The sequence below is a fragment of the Pangasianodon hypophthalmus genome, chromosome 21 (assembly GCF_027358585.1).
Source record: "Pangasianodon hypophthalmus isolate fPanHyp1 chromosome 21, fPanHyp1.pri, whole genome shotgun sequence".
NCBI classification, from domain to species: Eukaryota; Metazoa; Chordata; class Actinopteri; order Siluriformes; family Pangasiidae; genus Pangasianodon; species Pangasianodon hypophthalmus.
This window is the reverse complement of record NC_069730.1, coordinates 435,729-455,728: the sequence shown is the minus strand read 5'-3', so window position 1 is coordinate 455,728 and position 20,000 is coordinate 435,729. Positions and strand designations below refer to the sequence as shown.

At 37.8% G+C, this 20,000-nt stretch overlaps 1 long non-coding RNA gene across 1 annotated transcript; it reads left to right on the top strand.

Moving 5' to 3' along the window:
- Positions 1–11,245: 11,245 nt before the first annotated feature.
- On the top strand, positions 11,246–12,503 carry LOC128317145 (uncharacterized). Its single transcript, XR_008300674.1, has 2 exons — positions 11,246–11,621; positions 12,059–12,503. It is a non-coding gene; the product is annotated as an uncharacterized LOC128317145 (long non-coding RNA).
- Positions 12,504–20,000: the final 7,497 nt, after the last annotated feature.

Below are 20,000 nucleotides of genomic sequence, written 5' to 3'. Positions count from 1 at the left end.
CAAACTTTTTTCTTGTCACGCAACTGAATGTCAAGTTTATTCACAAAAAAACAAGCTCAGAGGAAACCTTGGGAAGTGCAATTCTACAGAATTTGTTAAATCGATCCGATCTTTAAAAGCAGAGAAACATGATTCAGAACATCAGTACACTGTAGAGAGAAAGGTTCAGTTGTGTTACTGTTGTGTGTACGTGTTTAAAACGGCGGCTGATGAGCTGGATTTTGTGTTCAGGTATTTTATAAGATGTAATCGGGAATTTCACAAACACTGGAGCAGTCGTGTGATGAAATGAAAAGGAGAAAGTTTTTACTCTGTTAAAAAAAGTGTTGTTAAGAAGTCGACTAGCTTTAACGCTTCTGCGACGGCGCCTCATCATGAAACATCACGGCAGAGAGACTTCGAGGAGATCTAAACAGGAAACAGAAAATCACGATTGTAACTGATTCCACTTCGAGCATTAGCAGAAAAAAGATGGTTTTTTTGCTAGTAATTTCGATTGTAAACTCTGCAAAAGATTTTTTTTTTATTTATTCTCTTTTTGATTTTCAAGACAAAAGTTAGTTAATAATAATGATGATGATGATGATGATGCTTTCAAACAAGACATTTTGACCAAACATGTGCTTTGTTATTTAATCTTTAGAAAAATCAGAAGCTTTTAGCAACCAACACCAGTGTGCAATTTTTAAAAACATTCATTTTCATTTTTATTGCCTTTTTTTTGGCTTTTTTACAGTCACCTGACACACTCAGGGTCCTATCCGTGCTGAAAAAAAGATATAAACCATATCTATCTGAAATTAAGCCTCTGTAAACCTCTGAATTAAATAATGGACATAAATATCGTCTCAGGGAGTTTTTCATCACCGACGTCACCTCTGACTCGCTCATTAGGGATAAAGTTATACATTTCTAAGTTTAAAATTTATATCCTGAATTTATATATTTAAAGCTGCTTTGTGACTATGTCCATTGTTAAAAACACTATACAAATAAAATAAACTTGAACTGAAATATGCACAGACTTGTGATGGTTCAGTAAAAAGGTTTTATTTAGAATCTTTTCTGAAAAGGAAACGTATAAATATTCTTTATGTTTTTATCTTCACACTGTGACGTGCGACACAGAACCATTTTCACTACAACTCTTAATAATTTGGTGGAATTTCATTAGATTTCATTAGATTTTAGATTTCACAAACTGTTTCAGAAAAAAGTTCTTTCTTTCTTTCTTTTTTATTTGTTCTGAGAAAAAGTGAAAAATGACCTGCAGCGTGTGAATGTAGTGTTTTAGGTTTGAGTTATTTATCGTCACACGACAATCCAACAACCAGAGGAAGTAGAAGTAAGGCAAAAAATAAAAGTTAAATACAAACGTATAAAAATTCAAAACAAATATTCAAGGTATAATGTGTGTGTGTGTGTGTGTGTGAGTGTGTGAGTGTGTGTGTGTGTGTGTTTGTGTGTGAGTGTGTGTGTGAGTGTGTGTGTGTGTTTGTGTGTGTGTGTGTGTGTGTGTTTGTGTGTGAGTGTGTGTGTGTGTGTGTGTGTGTGTGATGGAGAGAATGTAAATGAGAGTTGCAGGAGGCCGAGTGTCATCGATGCCCCATGAGGGTGAAAGAGAGACGCTCTCTCTCTCTCTCTTTTGTCTTTCTTTATTTTCTCGCTCACTCTTCTTTCTTTCATCTGCCCCCCAACACACACACACACACACACACACACACACACACACACCCCTGAGTGTTTATCTTAATTGTGGCTGAGGGAGCAGTTGGTAGTGACATGAAGGTGATCGCTGTCTGTGTCTCAGCCTGCTGATGACAGCGTGCTCTGCCTGGTACACACACACACACACACACACACACACACACTCACTCACACACACACACACACACACACACACCTGTCAGAATGCAGTTTAAATGATACACACAACTAATAATAGAACACACATCTAAGTGAACACATATAAATCTGTATGCACACACACACACACAGACACACACACACACACAGACACACACTTTTGGGCTAAACATAATTAAAAGAGTAAATAGCAAAGAAAAAGAGCAGTTTTTTATACTTTCATTGTTTATTAGTTTCACTGTAAATGTCTGAATAATGAGTGTAATGAGACTTTAAAGGGTTAATAAAAGCCTGAATAACGAGCTGATCGTCAGTTTTTACAGAATAAGAATCAAACGTTCGTGATTTTCCCGTCGCTGTGAGCGAACTCTCGGCTGCGGCGTGATCAGTGTGTCATCACTTCTTTACGCTTACACCTGAGCTACGAGGCTAATGTTGCTAACAGCTAATTAAAGTCTGTGTCACATAAAATCCCAAATCATAAACTTCATCATTTCTTTTTAGAAAAATAATCTAATTCCAAATTTCTGCCAGGAACACGTTTATACACAGCATCTGTTTTCTCCTTTTTACATAAAAATGTGACTGTTTGGTTGTTTTGGTTATAATCAAAACATTAAATCTGAAGATCCCATCCTAGTCTTATATTTCACTAAGAGTAAATAAAAACAAACAAACAAACAAACAAACAAACTTGTTGTTATTTATTTACTTATTTGTTTATTAATTTACATTAAAAAAAAATTATTTAATTGTTGGGGGAATTCCATCACACCTGCCAAGGCTTAATTTTTCATTAAAAGTAATAAAAAAAAATTTAACAGAGAAACAAAAAAAATGGATAAACAGAAAAATAAATAAATATATAAACAAACAAACACATATTTAATAACAAAACATCAAATTTATTTATTTATTTATTTAATAAATATCCTTTATTTCCTTTATTTATTTATCCTTTATTCAGGCTTCTTTTGTTACTGCCTTCTTGTTTGTTGAATCTCACACACACACACACACACACTCACACACACTCACTCACACACACACACACACACACTCACACACACTCACACACACACACACACACAGCGCTGGACTGCTGGACCTGAGTGTGTGTCCCTCCTCCGTGCTGCAGTTACACACACAGCTGGACAGGTTTAATCAGCTCCTAAACGCCGGACGGTGAAGACGCTCAGTTCAGTCCAGATCGGCTCCGGTGGCGTTTGCGGTCGTCTTGGCAACCGGCAGAGTGCAGCGATGATGTAAAAGGAAAGTGCTGCAGCTGTTTTATTGGCTGCAGGAGAGATTTCAGGAGGGTGATTTTAGTGAAGGAGGTGAAGAAGCTCGAAAGCTCTTTCCGTCTCTCACCGTGCAAATGGAAATGGAGACTTCAATGGAACTTCAGTAATTACTCCAAACGCCGATCGAGGCCGAGGGGAAGGAGCTCCGGAGCCGAGCAGCACTACTTCACCTCAATCACACGCCGCTGACTTCAACAATATCTCCACGATCCTCCAAAACAAAAGTCTCATTACAGGTAATTACGGTCCGTCACTCTTCATCCTGCGCTTTCATCCCGCTATTGAGGCCGAGAGGGCCAGCAGCAGGGCCAGGAGGAGAGCTGCTATTACCCCACACACACACACACACACACACACACACACACACACACACGCTCCTGATCCATTCATGTGAAGTGCTTCACTTTCCAGCTCCAATTACGGCCACGAGATCAAACCTGGACGCAGCAGTGGAGCGTTTCTTCATGGAGTTGAGCTTCAGCCTCCAAACGCCATTAAACCTGCCGAAGATCCATTTCTACTTCAATTACCATTAAAGATAAATAATAAATAAATAATAAATAAAAAGACTCAGCAGCCAAACTCACAATTCTCCTGAAGTCACCAAAAGTCCACGAATAAGAAACTAACGCAAATATGAATTACATTTCTCCTACAAAACTCCAACGTTCTACATTAATCTGAGTCTAAATAAAATAAATAAAAATAAAAAATAAAAACTAAACACACGGCGGAGTTTCTGTTCCACCACGAAGCTGATTCATTTCCTATAACAGCACGTCCCCAAGTGTTTTATTCCTCTTACACCACAGCAACTTACCCACCACAAACATATTTATTTATTAAACTATGATGCATCATACTTTTTATCCATTTACAGTTACATTTAATGTTGCAGAAAGTCCAAGTTAATCACTTGCGTTATAGCAGCTACAAACAGCCTCTCTTTATTCTCTCAAAGTTAACATGATAAAACAATGCAGAAACCGAGAAACCGCAGAGAAGCGTAAACTCCTCTGTTACAAAGCGCTGACACTGGAGACTCCTTCCATACATGTTAAATAAACACATTTCCCCATAGAGAAAACTTCACCATATCAAAGACTACACACGTTTAATACAATAATATTTAAGCTGCTGTAAATAAGTAGTGAAAAATAAAATCTGTGCAGATAAACAGCTGCTGAACACCATCACTTTTTATAAAAGTATAAATAACACGACTATAATATAGAAATGCAAATGTTTCAAACTGATATGGGGGCGTGGCCTAAAGTCTAAAGGCGGAGCTTGTCGATTATAAGCGCTCCCGTGGTTGGAGGTGTTCCTGCAGCGTCACAGGAACAGTGTCGGTTTTCAGATGAGACGGACGTGAGCGTAAATCTTCCCAAAGCTGTTCTCCTGGACTTTTCTCTTTTATCTGGAACGTTCACATGCTGCAGTAATTCAGATAAAAGTAGTTCCGGTTCCTTTACACTTTCCTGAAGGTTCTGTGGAATCCCTACGCCATCAGAGACACACAACTACCACAAACTCCTCCCTCTGAGAAAGTAGTTCCGGCTCTGAAAGGAGCCATTCGACACGTTTCCAGCTTCATTTATACACAAACACCTTCAACTGAACAATTTAAGAAAATATTCTACACAATATGTCGTGTTTATAATAAACGTTTCTTTACAGAGCTGAAGAGCTGAACAATCACTTCTGAGTGAGTTTGGAGTAAACTGATTTTCACAGCTCTCTTTTTTAAATAACTGAGTGTGAAAATTTTCACTTGTGGTTTCTGAAGTGAAGTTTAAATTAAAACTCAATCAGAGCTTCACCATCTCACACACACACACACACACACACACACTTAATGAAAAGATAAACTGAGAGAGGATCGCTCAGGCCTCAGGTGGCCTCTGGAATGGAGAGGTTTAACACACACACACACACACACACACACAGGGCACACTTAAGGACAGTGGGTGGGCCGTGTCCCTCTTGTTTGTTGTTGTTGATTGAACAAAGTTGCAGCAGACGTGGCTCTCGAGTATGAGTGTGTGTGTGTGTGTGTGTGTGTGTGTGTGTGTGTGCCATGTGGCTGGTTCTCAGTCTCCACTCCACTTCATTAGCATGTCTTTGTGTGTGTGTATAAAGGCCACAGAGAGACGGAGTTTTACCAGCTGCTGTCCGCATCCGAGTGCTCATTACAGACCTGCGGTTCCTCTGAGAACAGCGCCACATGTTCCTCTGTCTCTCTCTCACACACACACACACACACACACACACATACACACACACATACACACACCGACACAAATCAACAATTTTACACTCCAAATGTTCACCCATGCTCATACATATGCTCACACACTCCATCCCATTGTGTGTGTGTGTGTGTGTGTGTGTTTGTCCACCATCTCCATACAAATCAATAGAAGGTAAATTTCAATCCAAGCCGCATGAGAAAGTGTACAGACCGTGCGGCCGCTCGCACAAAAACGAGAGCCATTGATGAAATTACAGGTCCAGGGAGTAATTGTGGAGGAAATAAAGCTGTGCTCGCGCTCCGGCCGTAATTACATTAGAGTCCGGACTCAATTAGAGACACGGAGACGAGGACATAACACAATATTACACCTTTCACCCCGAGTGTTCACCTTCAATACAGTACTGTCTCTCTCTCTCTCTCACACACACACACACACACACACAATAATCAGAAAACACAAAGCACACATACAACTACATTTAAATGTCTCAGTGATGTTTTTATTAAATCAGATATTAAACACAATGTTTCAGCATTATTTATTTAACTTTATTTAATTTTAGATTAAATCCAAACGCAGGAAACTGGAGATTCTGATTTAAAAAACATTTCATTGTGGTGTTTTACAGAAATTATTTCATAAGCTGTAAAACAGGCCAATATATTTACACACACACTCAGGATAGATGATAAAGTGACAAATCTTTCAATGATCAGATTTCCTTCGAAATACACAACGTCACACTTCTGTAGTCGCACTTTTTAACCCTTTAAACCCCCAGACTACAGTGTTGTGTTTTATTCCTCACTTAAACCTGCACAATAACATTAACGCATTAACGCTGTCCTTTCTGTTGTATATGTTACTAATCTGAAGAAGATCACAGCCCAGAAGTTCCACATCAACCTTCCTACAACTCCAAGTTTGAGCTTTGGAAAGAATTTTAATCCCTGATTTTAAAGAGCAGCATTATGTGATGAGTGTAGAAATGATTCCTGTGGTTTTCTTCTTTCTGTTTCAGCTTCATATTCGTGACCGAGCGCTCCACTGTGCGCAGATCAGACTGAGGATCGCTAGTGATGTGCCGCTGTAAATAATTTATCACTTAGACTTTACAGATAATAAGAGAATGTGATGAGCAGGTGAAGGTGAGAGACGTGTGTAGAGTCTCTCAGAGACTCCGATAATAATCATAGCAGTTTATATGCACTGAATAATCTGATTATTAGGATAAAAATATGACTTATTTATGGTGTTTCCTAAAAAAAAGCCAACATTAGCTTTAATCTGTGTTTAATGTATTGTGGTAAATGAAATATGTTTGTATGTGTGTGTGTGTGTGTGTGCGTGTGTGTGTGTGTGTGTGTGTGTGTGTGTGTGTGTGTCTGACTGCAGATCAAAGCCTGGGGCAAAAATCTGCACCTGTTTCTGGACACATCTGAGGCCTCAACACACACACACACACACACACACACACACACACACACACACACACACACATGAGCAGTCAGAACATCACTTCTTTACTTTTGACCACCTTTAGAGCTACGAGGTGGATGTCATTAGCGAGTAACAGAAGCATAAAGACTCCAGTTTAGTGCGCTGTGTGTAAATTATTCCTCTGTGTCTCAAACAGACTTACTGGTGTGGGGGCGTGGCCTAAAGTCTGAAGGCGGAGCTTGTAGATTATAAGAGTTCACTGTTTTGATGATGCGAAACTGGAGGCTATAAACTGTAATTATTTGTTAGCCACATTTTTACAAAAATAAAGAAATAAACTTCACACACCAAACATGTTTCAGCCCATATAATAATAATAATAATAATAATAATAATAATAATAGTATAAATAGATATTATTTATAAATATATAAATAATACTTTGTATAAATAATAATAGTAATAATGATAAAATACAGAGTCTTTGTTCACTGTAAGAGTTATATTATTAATAAATATGGCATTAAAGCAGATTAATGATCTATTTCGAGGCAGCTCGGCTCTCTGCCTTCACTTCTGTAACTTTAACGAGCTCAAACAGGCAGATTTTTGCTCAAATCTTTTGTGACGTGTTTTTACAGGAGAATAAACTCGCTGTGGGTTTATTATGAAAATCAGAGCGAGAGAGCGGCCGAGTGGACGAGTGTGTCGCTCAGAGCGCTCATTACTGCACAGAGAGGCAGCGACGGGGGAATGAAACACAGCCGAGTGATGAAGATGTGCAGGAACAACACACACACACACACACACACACACACACGCATACACACATACACACAAGCATACACACACACACACTCAAAGCTTTTCTTTTCTCATTTTCAAACCTTTATTTATCTTATTAGCTGCTCATCTGTTCATTCCTGTAAAATAATATTTCTATTATTTTTTATAATTTTCTGTTCAGTTGAAATTTCTAAAAACATTTTTATTGTTTATATCATCCATGTTACTTTCTTTCTTTATTTTCTATAATATCTCCTGTTTTTATAGAATCCTAGAACCTTTAATTTATCGCTTCATTTATAACTAAATATGTTCCAGTGTTAGTTTTGCTAAACTCTATACCATTAATCATAAACAGTCAAATCTATTAGACGTAAATCATATTAATATTGATATTATACAATAATATTTACATTACACTATATTGATACATTCATTAATATGTTTGTGTTATGTTTTTGTGTATTACAGTACTATAATCTGCATTTTAATTTGCTGTATATTGTGTATTATTTTAATTCACAATTATATGTATGTATGAATATATTTATAAATATATATACGTATATATATAAATATTATGCTGTAATATATGCCATAGGTCCTGCTTCATAATAGTATAATAAAATGTTTATTGCCATATAATAGCAATATATTGATATGTTTTGTGTATTATTGAATATTATCATATGTACATTATATTTCCTGTGTATTGTTCGTATGATATTCTGTGTATTTTGATCACATTCACATTTTTATTCATCAATCGTGTTTTAGTTCCTCAGCAATAAAATAGAAAACATGAGCAGTTTAAGATGGTGGAAAGTGCGGTGTTTGTCAGCGCTCGCTTCATTAATGAAACATCTCATGGTGAATTATTTTAATGGAGGACTCGGTTGTGACTCGGCCTCATCGCTGTGACTCGCTCAAATCAAATAAAAATCCCAATTGCAGTGATGAAGCGCAGGTTGTGGCGCTGGTTAAAGAGTCCTCGTCTGCACGCCTGCTCGCTCTCGCTCCCATTTAAGATTTACTGCTCCGGGGAAAACTAGCCTCCATTATCATAACGAGGAAATTCTGCCTCATTTAGGAAATTTCTGAAGTCCAGGATGTTGAGGGATTTGAGCCGGAGCCTGGAGTCTTGTCCTAACATGCAGCAGGATAATAAAGCGTCCAGTCGTCCCTCCAGGTAACACGAGTTCAGCTTCACGGCCCTCTGACTCGCTGCGCTTGTTTATAAGAGTGCCTACATTAGTGCGCTTGGTGCCAGAACACATTTAGGAAATAAGCTGTGATCGAATCAGCCATGATCCGGAGAACATTCACAATATGCTGAACACAGAGCAGACACGGGATAATAAAGGATTCTGGGAAATAAACAACACAAATTCACTTTATTCAGCTCCAGGCGTGGTTCAGTTATTATTAGAAACGTGCTGCATGTTTTCTGTTCCGGACGGGTCACGGAGAAAGACCTAAAGCCCTGCTCGGACGGGATTAGTTTTCCACGTGGAGGTGTGTGATGTGATTAATCCCGGAGTATCTCTGGGATTTAGTCTGAATCCGTCACGTCAGTCATTTTTCACAGAAACATTACTCTGTATTTTCTCTTCTATAAACCGAGCAGGAGAAATAACGCCAGCTTCGTAGAAACCCCGTCTGAACTGACATGTGGGTAAAGATCGTGTTTTATCCCGTGGGAAAAGAGGTTCTGAGCTTTTCCTTCGGTATGAAGACGCTCCAGGAAGCACTCACTCGTTTATTGTTTCTCTTTCGTCTCACGCTGAACCCGAACATTTAAAACTCAGAAGAAATAAACTCTAGACTAGGTGTAAAAGTGCGTCAGAGAAGCGACACTTCCTGGGCTTTTAGGGAAGTTACTGAGTTCCTAGCACAGATACACTCTACTGACATGTCATGGTCATGTGACCTACTGATGATCAAGCGTGGCCACGCCCCCTATAACAAGCATAAGTAAACATGGCGCTTATAGCGTGATGAGTGTGTGTTCATGGTGAAGACGTTCGATGGTCATTGATTAGAATTACTACAGACGTCCTTCTGCAGCGTTACTGAACACACACACGTACAGAAATCTGATCCTGTCTGAATAATACTGAAGACACTTAAAGCCCAAAGCAACAAATTTAAAACTGAGATTTAATCAAATATCACTGAATATACAGTAAATGGTGGAGGAAATAAAAGGGAGGAGCTAAGACTGAGAGGGAGGAACTAAAAGTGAGAGGGAGGGGCTAAGCGTGAGAAGGAGGAGCTAAAACTCAGAGGGAGGGGCTAAGAGTGAGAGGGAGGGGCTAAGAGTCTTCAAATGAAGCAGAATTAAAGAAATGAAATGAAGACTGTTTTCATGCTTCAAAAACAATCACAGGTTCAAAATGATTGTTTCGTTTTTGTTTGTTTCGTGTCTTTTTCTTGAAGGACTTTTTGTAACTTTGTCTTTATTAAATTTGTCTCTTTAGTCATTTTGAAAAAAAAAACAATAAAACTGAGAACAAATTACAAGTGTGAAAAAACACATCAGACTAAATTCCTGTTCGATTTGACAAGGTTAAAAAAAAGTGTACAAACAAAATAAAGCAAAATTAAATCATCAAAATAAAATTAAAACTTTGACTGAGTGGAAACTGTAAGAAAGAAAGTGCTGGAGAGGAGGTCAGGGTCTTTATCCATCTCTCTCCATCTCTCTCTCCGTCTCTCATTAACTACTGAAAAGAGTCGTGTCACTCACACAGTCAGGTGTGTTTATATTTAAATAATTAATTAATTACATTTGTGCTAAATTTATGGTATATGTGACTTCCTGAAGAAACACAAAAACCCAAACAACTATCACAAACTAGTGAGAATTGAGTTTTTATTGTTTAATCAGTTATTACAATCACACACTCAAACTATTTGTGTAAACCACTAGCATTTATAATTAGCCGCTAGCATTAGAACTAAATGCTAAATATTCATTTGAGTTAATTCGAGAAGCTGCTTGATGAGAAATGATCGTATGAAACTGAAATTTATCTAATGCTAAAAGATAAACTTATGCTAAAATTTTCTTTTAAAAATTTGCATTTAAAAACACTAAATGCTTTAGGTCTTTGTAAATTGTGATGCTAACACATGAAGTCTTAACACTCTCAGCAATTAACATCTGACATTATGTGTGTGTTTTATCATTCGTACCACACTTAAGCAATCAGAACACACCATTCAAACACACACACACACACACACACACACACACACACACACACACACACACACACAGGGTTAGATAAACAGTCGACTCACACTCAGTGCTCGTTTAGACCTTTACTGCAGCACTCTGACCATCAGACAATGAGAAGCTAATTTATGAGTGTGAGTAGTGTACTAGAGGAAGTGTGCTGTGTGTAATGCGGTGGTTCCGGTCCGTCGCTCGTGTGAAGGTACTTGTCTGTTCCAGATTCTTTCTGGACATTTAGCTCGGCTAATGGAATCCCAGCGGCTCTCCGCGGTGCCCTGCGTCTAGCTGATGTGTCCTAATGTAAATATTTGGACCCGTAGACTCGACGCCCTCGAGGGGAAAACCACGAGCTCTTTAACTGATAAAGTCACGCTGTGGTTCTGCGTCACAGTAAAGAGGTTTGATGTTGCACTTTACATCACCATGAACACCGAGGGCAAGAGGACAGAGAGACCGGGGAAAAAACCAAACAAACCCGGGCAGCAGAAAAGTCTGCGTTCATTCACTTTCTGTTTTTTTAAATAAATACATGCAGATGAAATGTTCAAAACAGATTTTGGCTTTAAAACAATAACCATTACAAAAAATCTGTCTATTTCTTCATGTTTTTCATCATTTCAGCTTCATTTTGGGGCTGAAATTAACAAACAGCCGCGAACGAGCCGGACGTGTCGCGTGGATCACGGTGAAGGAACACGACATGACGACTGAAAAACTTACTCTCAGGTGCTGCAGAATAAGAAGAACTTAATCTCCAAAATTTATTTCTGCTCACGTTGAGTCCATTTTGATTAAATCTTTTACAAAAACAGAATTTCAGAGTTACGCCTCTTCACCAGAGCATGTGTTCTGTAGAATATCTGAGTGGACTTCTGTGTGTACGACTCTGTTTACACCGAAACTTCATGAAATGATTCATGAAAACTGGATTACTAGAGTTTGTCTGGTGAAACAAGTAGAAATGATAATTTTTTAAAATAATCAAAAATGAAACTATTTTCTATTTTAGTTCAAAACAATAAGAAAAATAAATCAAAAGCTGTTTGTTTGTTTTCCCATTTTCATTTTGAAATGAGCTCAAAATCTTCAATTTTCAAACTTCAGTTTCATAAATTAATTTTCACTAATTTATGGACTAAAGTGTTAAGTTTGTTTTCACACAGGCAGTGTGAGAGGAGAACCAGGTTCATAAACAGGCAGGAATCAGGCCATGAGCAACCAGAGCAAAGAGGGAAAAACACAAAGACACAAAGACATGAAGCAGGAAGCAGGAAGCAGAAAGCAGGATAATAAGTGTGAGGTAAACACACAGAAATGTGTCTCAGTATCTCCGGGACACTGAACATTTACCTCACAGTGACTACAGGAACTGAAGGAGCTTAAATGCCGTGACTGTGAGTGGTGTGTGATGGAGTTCAGGTGTGTGTAATTAGCAGTATGGTGGACTTGAGCAGGTGAGTGTGTGTTGGGTGTTGTAGTCCATGGCGGCCGTGTCTGTAGGCCGTGGTGCACTCTGGGAGATGTGGTTGCTAGCGGCCATGTTTGTAGGCTGCTCTGTGTTTCAGGGAATTGGAGAGCAACAACAGAAACATGGCAGAAAAAAGCTGATTTGATGTTAATTATTTATAATTTGATAATTATACTGTGATTTAATGAGGAATAAACTGAATTAATGAATTAACTTAATGAATGAATTCTGGAATGATAAGATACACTGCTGTAAAGAGGGAATCTTGAGCAGTTCTCACACACACGGGCACGCTACATGTTTTACTAAAGTATTTATTTCATTTAGCTACCGTTTACCTTTCCGCTCTATGCTATAATATAAGTTAGCATGGTAAGATTGTTGCTATGGTTACGTCACCGAGGATTCCCTTATCGCTGTTCTGCGTAGAACAGAAATGTATTATTTTAATTATGATGATGATATTAGATGTAAATATTGGTCTAGTCTAAACTTAATTTATGATCATTGCCAGTGTAACAGGTATTTACAACATTGTGACTATTATATACAGAAACAAAAACAAATATTTCCAATTCTATACAGTATATAAAATTATACATTTATAAAAATATAAAAAATCATTACTGTTATACTAAAGTGGTGCCAGCGATTCATATTCAAATGATTCTGAATCAGATGGTTACATTATAAAATCTGCTTTATAATGAGGACGGAAGTGGCTATGCTTACAGCCTGCACACACACACACACACACACACACACACACACACACACACACACACACACTTCCTCAGGCGAATTCAGGTCAAAGCATCATTACACTCGTTTAAAGGCGAGTGATTCGGGATCGTCTTCACACCTTCACACACTCTGGATAATTAACTACATTTTTCAAACCTCCTGCTCAGTCGTGTCGTTCTGGGCGTGTTCTCTTTATTAAAAACATTAAACTCCGCCCACACTGTCACATCCAATCACCTCGCCTTGAGTGAAGACCCAATTATCTCTAAAAAATGGACCTAGAGGGGACGATTCACGGCGACGTGATTGAACATGACACCGGCTTTAAAAAGGCCAACAGACACACTGCATTATTAAATCTCAAAAATAATTATTAATTAGCGCGAGACCGCGGCTCGGCTCTAACGAGAAACACGAACATGTCAGTGCCATCCATCACGTCTGCTGTGAAGCCTCTGCAGAAACAATAATTTATTATTTATTCTTTATTCTTTATTAATACAGAACCAGAGACATACAGAGACAATAAATACAATTGTTTAAAAATTCTGCTGTAATATTGCAATAATATTACAGAAATAATTTTACTGTAAAATACGATACACTACACGTGTGTGTGCTAAATGTTATTAACGTTATTCTGTACCTAATAAAATGTCAAAACGAAATGATTAGACTTGCTGATCTTAGTCCAATTTATAGAACCATCACAGAGCCTTCACAGAACCTCCACAGAACCTCCACAGAACCTTCACAGAACCTTCACAGAGCCATCACAAAACCTTCACAGAGCCATCACAAAACCTTCATAAAGATTTCTTAGAGCCTTCACAGAACCCTCCTAGAGCCTTCATCTATCCTTCACAGAGCCTTGAAAATTCCATCTAAAAATTTCTTCCACAACAAAGATTGTTCAGATTTTCTCAAGGAATCCTGCACACACACACACACACACACACACACACACACCTCTACCTCTTAACACACTTCTCATTCTTTATAATTTCACTGTTATTGTGATGACATTCAGGTGTGGGATTTTCATTAAGCCAGTGTGTGTGTGTGTGTGTGCGTGTGTGTGTGTGTGTGTGAATCCTGTTGCACTCGGCTCTATTGTGCGTGTGTACAATGGATAATGAGCTTTATTCTTATAGATCAGTCAGACAACGTGCTCTCCTTTTGTCCAAACCTCTCTGTATCACACACACACACATACACACACACACACACACACACACACACAAACACATACACACACAGAAAAACAGAGATTCACTAACAACATGACAGAACAGAGACACCACGATGCTGTAAGTGTGGTCCAACATGAACATGAACACAGGAACGAACACAGAGACAGAGACAGAGAAGATGGAGATGGAGAAAACAGAGACGTGCGTGGAGATAGAGATGGAGATAGAGATGGAGATGAAGATGGAGATGGAGATGCTACTTTGATGTGTGTTTGCATTGAAACATCAAATAACATGCTGTAACCTTTATTGTGGCTCATTTAGATGTTAATGTGGAGCAGGAACCGGTTCTGGAGCCCATTCATGTGGAGGTCAAGAGGCCGATCACATGTGCTCTACCTCAGTGCGCGTGTGTGTGTGTGTGTGTGTGTGTGTGTGTGTGTGGTGGAGAGGGTTTGAAGCGGTGTGTTAATGACAGTGTCAGAGACGTACAGCAGGTTCTGCTGCATGACGAGGTTCAGGAGCAGGTGCTGATTTTCAGTTATGCGATATACCACAATATTTATCACAAATATCTTTATTAATGACACTTTATCAGGATTAATTTACATTCATAAACAACCCCTAAAGTGATTCCATTTATGTTTGTAAACAACTCCTAATTTGATTCACTTTCATTTGATTCTTAGATTCTTTAATTCCACTGAAGTTTGTGGTGTGATTCATTTACATATTTAAAGGACACCTAGAGTGATTCATTTATGTTTGTAAACAGCTTCTGGAATGATTCACTTATGAATGTAAATGATTCCTAGAGGTTTTAAATAATTCCTTCCTTTTCTAAATGACTCCTAGAGTGATTCTCTTAAGTTTTGTAGTTTGAAAACTACTCCTACTTTTGAAAATGATTCCTAGAGTGATTCACTTTCATTTATAAAAGTTTCTTTTGGAATGGCTGTTTGGTTGTCATGTTTGTGGAAGCTGCTGTCCACATGAGAGAGACTTTATCTCAGGAGGGTGCTAATGCTGCCTATGTAGGGAACATCCATCTGATAGAGGTCAGAAGACTGCACAAACACAGGTGTCTTCTACGATTCCTTATTTTGAACAAATTTCACACGTCTGTCTGTCACGTGGCATTTTATTAGACAACACAATCCTGTCATTCTGTTCATCGGATCAAATCGGATTTAAATGTTAGGAGGTTGAGAGAAGTGCACACTTCCGGTCTGAGCTGGAAAAGGGAATAAAAAGAACTCTAGTTGACCTGATTGACCTCTCGTCTTAACCACATGGTACACACGCTTCGTCCATCAGGCTCATCCCGCAGTGTATGAGTTATAATATTCACCGTGTGTGTGTGTGTGTGTGTGTGTTAGGATAATGGGGTGTCTAAATTTTAAAAGAAAATGAAACAGCGCTTTGATGTTCACCAAACTTGGCAGAATTACAGCATTAATGAAGAATAGAGAGACAATGACGGAGGTTATTGTTTCAGACACATGCATGTTAATGTCGTCTATCTGCATGCAAGTGTGCAAATGTGCACTGGACATTAAATCGGTATTAAATCGGCTCTTTTCATGGACACGACACGAGAGGCTGCAGGTTGAGCTGCCCTCCAAATCTTCCTGACACTGAGCCTTTATAACCGACTAGAATCGAACGTCTAGGTTTTTATAAAAGAAGTGATATTCATATTTCACTTTAACACACTTCATAATGTCCTGTTTTTAATAGTCTAGACCAAATGTTACTGATTAATACACTCCATATGCTGCTACACCCATAAACTTACACTGCAAAAAATGGCATCTTAGCAAGTGAGAATATATTGAATAAAGTCAAATCTATCTAGTATTTCCTATCATAAGTTTACCATAAACCAAATGTAAGATTATTAAACCTATTTCTAGACTTTTTTTTTTACTCATTTCTAGCTTATCATAGTTCTCCTGGCAGATAATTTTGCTCATTTGAAGCATTTATAATATTTCTAGAAATAAACAAAATTGCCTGCCAATAGAATAAGAAAATGTAAAGCTTCACATGAATAAAAATGTCCCAAAATAGCTTTCATAATCTTATATTTGGTTTACTGCTTAAAATAATAATCTTATAATAAGAAAAACAAGATAAATTTGACTTTATTGAAGACATTCTTTGTGTTTGTGTTAATGTGTTAATGCAGTGTGTTCTGTGTTTGTAATTTTCCTCCAGAGAGATAAATGACGTGTTATTTTGTATTGTACAGATAATTATAAATCGCTGGTTTCTGAGAAAAGCTCTCATTCTGCACCGATAGCGAAATACGATTCGCTCAGACACGTAGGAGAGACGTAAAGTCGTGTGTGTGTGTGTGTGTGTGTGTGTGTGTGTGTGTGTGTGTGTGTTTAGTGTTTATCACTCTGTTTGTCTGAATACATTTTAAGCAGGACATAATTTTGTCGAGGAGAATGCAGTGCAGAGCTTGAACTTTACGTGTCACATTTTACTGCCTCATGGCTTTTAATTTTATTATTATTCATGGACTCTGAAATCATTTTAAACCACTTTAACATTTGTCTCAACTTCATCTGGGTGCTTTGTCTCACTGCCCCTTTAGATCATCTGCCAAATGACTAAATATAAATATAAATATAAATATAAATATAAATATAAATATAAATATGTGTGTATACCCTGGTATTGTGTGTGAATTGGACACAATATTAATTCCCACTGTGTACATGAATAGTGTGATTATAAATATACTTCACTATAACTCAAAACCTGTTTCATGAATATACACACTCCACCATGACACCACTGTCTGCCTACTATTAATGATAACACACACACACACACACACACACACACACACACACACACACATAAACGTGAGTAACTGTGCCACAGTTGATGTATTTCTGATTTCTGCCATAAAGAAGCGATTCGTATCAGAGTTTAAAAGCATCTTAAAGAGAACTTCCTCCTGGTCTGTGTGTGTTTGTGGTTATTTTTAGTGTGAGTGGCTTTAGGACTGCTCAGTGTGTGTGTGTGTGTGTGTGTGTGTGTGTGTGTGTGTGTGTGTGTGTGTGTGTGCAGCCATGAGCAGGACGGAGGGACGGCGATGTTTGTGCGCAGTGATAGATTGGGGTCAGACGTAAAAAGGCGTGTTATACATCAGCTCATATTTTCAGCATGTGTTGATCCATCTGGAGCTGAATGTTCAACACACACACACACACACACACACACGCCGCTGAGCATGTGACAGGTTTGTGGGAGCAGGAAATGTGCTTCACATAACATCAGAGAAAAATATGGGTTTTATTTCTGTAATGATGAATTTTGGTTCTACAAGATGTGGAGATCTGGTCAGTGCAAAACACACAAATCTCTTTCACTAATTCATCACCAAAATGTCTTCAACCTCACTGTCACAACTCTGTAAAGTAACAGCACCAGATCGGTTTATTTTACTATAATTTTTTATTAATTTTACAATAGAAATGATTCAGTTGAGCTACCGGTAACGTGGTGAGGAGATCAAATCAGTCTGATTCTAATTACATTTAAACAAGCGTTCTTACAAACACACACACTTTTTTTCTTTTTTTAAAATCTAACATTTATTGGTGTTGAAAACATGACATGGTGTCATTAACAGGCTGAGAGGAGCGCTCCACTGACCTGCTGCAGGTGAGAAAACCAACAAAGTGTGACTTTTATAAAGACTCCATCCAAAAATAACCATAAACACGTAAAGAAAATGATTTATGATTACTGTAATACTTCACTGGTTGTGTAAGGACACTCTGAACGATACACAATAATAGACTGACTATGCAGTTCACTATAGTTCTGGTTTGGGTTTGTGCTCCATAACCTCTCCACATGTAGTGCAAATTATGACTTTTATTATTTATTATTATTTGTCTTACTTTTACACCCTATCTAGTGCACTACATTTATTTATATTGACTAAGCACACTATGCTTTTAGAAAAAGGGACCTTTAGGAGGTTGTTTGTAAAGTAAAAGGTTCTAGTTTGGAATTATTTCTGATCAGGAAACGCCGTGTTCCCGAGCTCTACAGAGAACCTGTAACAAGAACTCTTAATAGTTCTATAATAATATATTATATAGTTATAGTTCTAGTTGTATATAATATAATTTACTCATTTATATATAAACCCATAAGTCCAGCATCATACGGTTAATGCATATTTTTTTTAATATATACATTTTTTACAGATCCTGATGTATCTGAGCAAGAAAGAAAGAACAAATCCAAATAATTCTACTCATATTAATTTGTGTATTGAGAAAAATGTGGTGGAAATATTGAGCAAATTTCTGTAAATAACTTCTTCACCCTTCCTTAGGTTTAGGGTTTAACACTGTATTCCCTTGAACGTGTGCTACACACACTATGAAATAATCTCTTCTACTGAGATAATGATTTAGAAAGCCTTGGTAGTGCACATGTTTAAATGAGAGCAGTTTGGAATGAAGTGTTTTATTCTAGATCTATATCTGCACTATTTGGGGAGAAAATATTAACTCTTCCACCATATCTAGTGTGAGTAATAGTGTCTAGACCCTTCGGACTAAACGATATGTCCACTAGGGAGGTTTATTTGGGGTTCAGATCATTTCTCCTTTATTCCTGAGATAAAACAATGACTGCTTGACCCTATCTAGTGCAAATTACAGCTTCTAGGCATTATGTACATGTCCAAAAAGGAACCTTTTGGGGTTTATGGCACAAAATAATGACTGTTAGACCCTATCTAGGGAAAAGATGGGTTTCTGAACTCTATATAGTGACAACGTAAGCGACATTTAGAGTTATGTGTCCAGGAGGAGAATAAAATTAATGAAATGAGACTTTATTCAGAGCTCAGAGCAATGAGAGAGAGAGAGAGAGAGAGAGAGAGAGAGAGAGTCTTTTCTAATTAACACCCAAGCTGTCAGATATATAATCTCTCTCTTTCTGTCTCACTCTCTCTGTGTCTCACTCTCTCTGGTACCGGTTCTTCCCCCAAGTCACAGACCTGTTTATCTCCTCACACACGCCTTCACACCATCACTTCCTGTCTGTTCAGCTCAGAATAAACACAACGAAATGAAAAATCATGTGTGTGTGTGTGTGTGTGTGTGTGTTTTATGATATTAAAGTGCTGTAGTGCTCTATATAGAGATTTTTTCACACAGAAAATAAAATAAAAACAATTGTCTTTCGGTTAAACTAGTCTTTAGCAATCTCACAATGGAAGATGTTTTATAATTATTTTTAAAAAGAAGATGAAGTTGCTGAGGTTTACATCACTCACATTCTGAAACTGTGCAGTCTGATCAGTGAAATGATAATGTTATAAAACCTCACTTTATATTCACACACAACACAAGATCATCATTAAAATATTCTGTAAATCTAATCTAATAAAATAATAATATCTAAAAAAATGTAGAAGTCTAATGTCTTCATCAAAATGTTCATTTATTTCCATCCTGCTGAAGATTGTGGAGAAATCTGTCAGTGACCGCCATCTACTGGTCAGACACACACACACACACACACACACACACACACACACACACACACACACACACACACACACACACACACACACACAACTACTACATAGGGTGTAGGCTTAATAATAACTTATACACCCTATCTAGGGAGACTTTTAGGTCTTCAGCTTCCTAA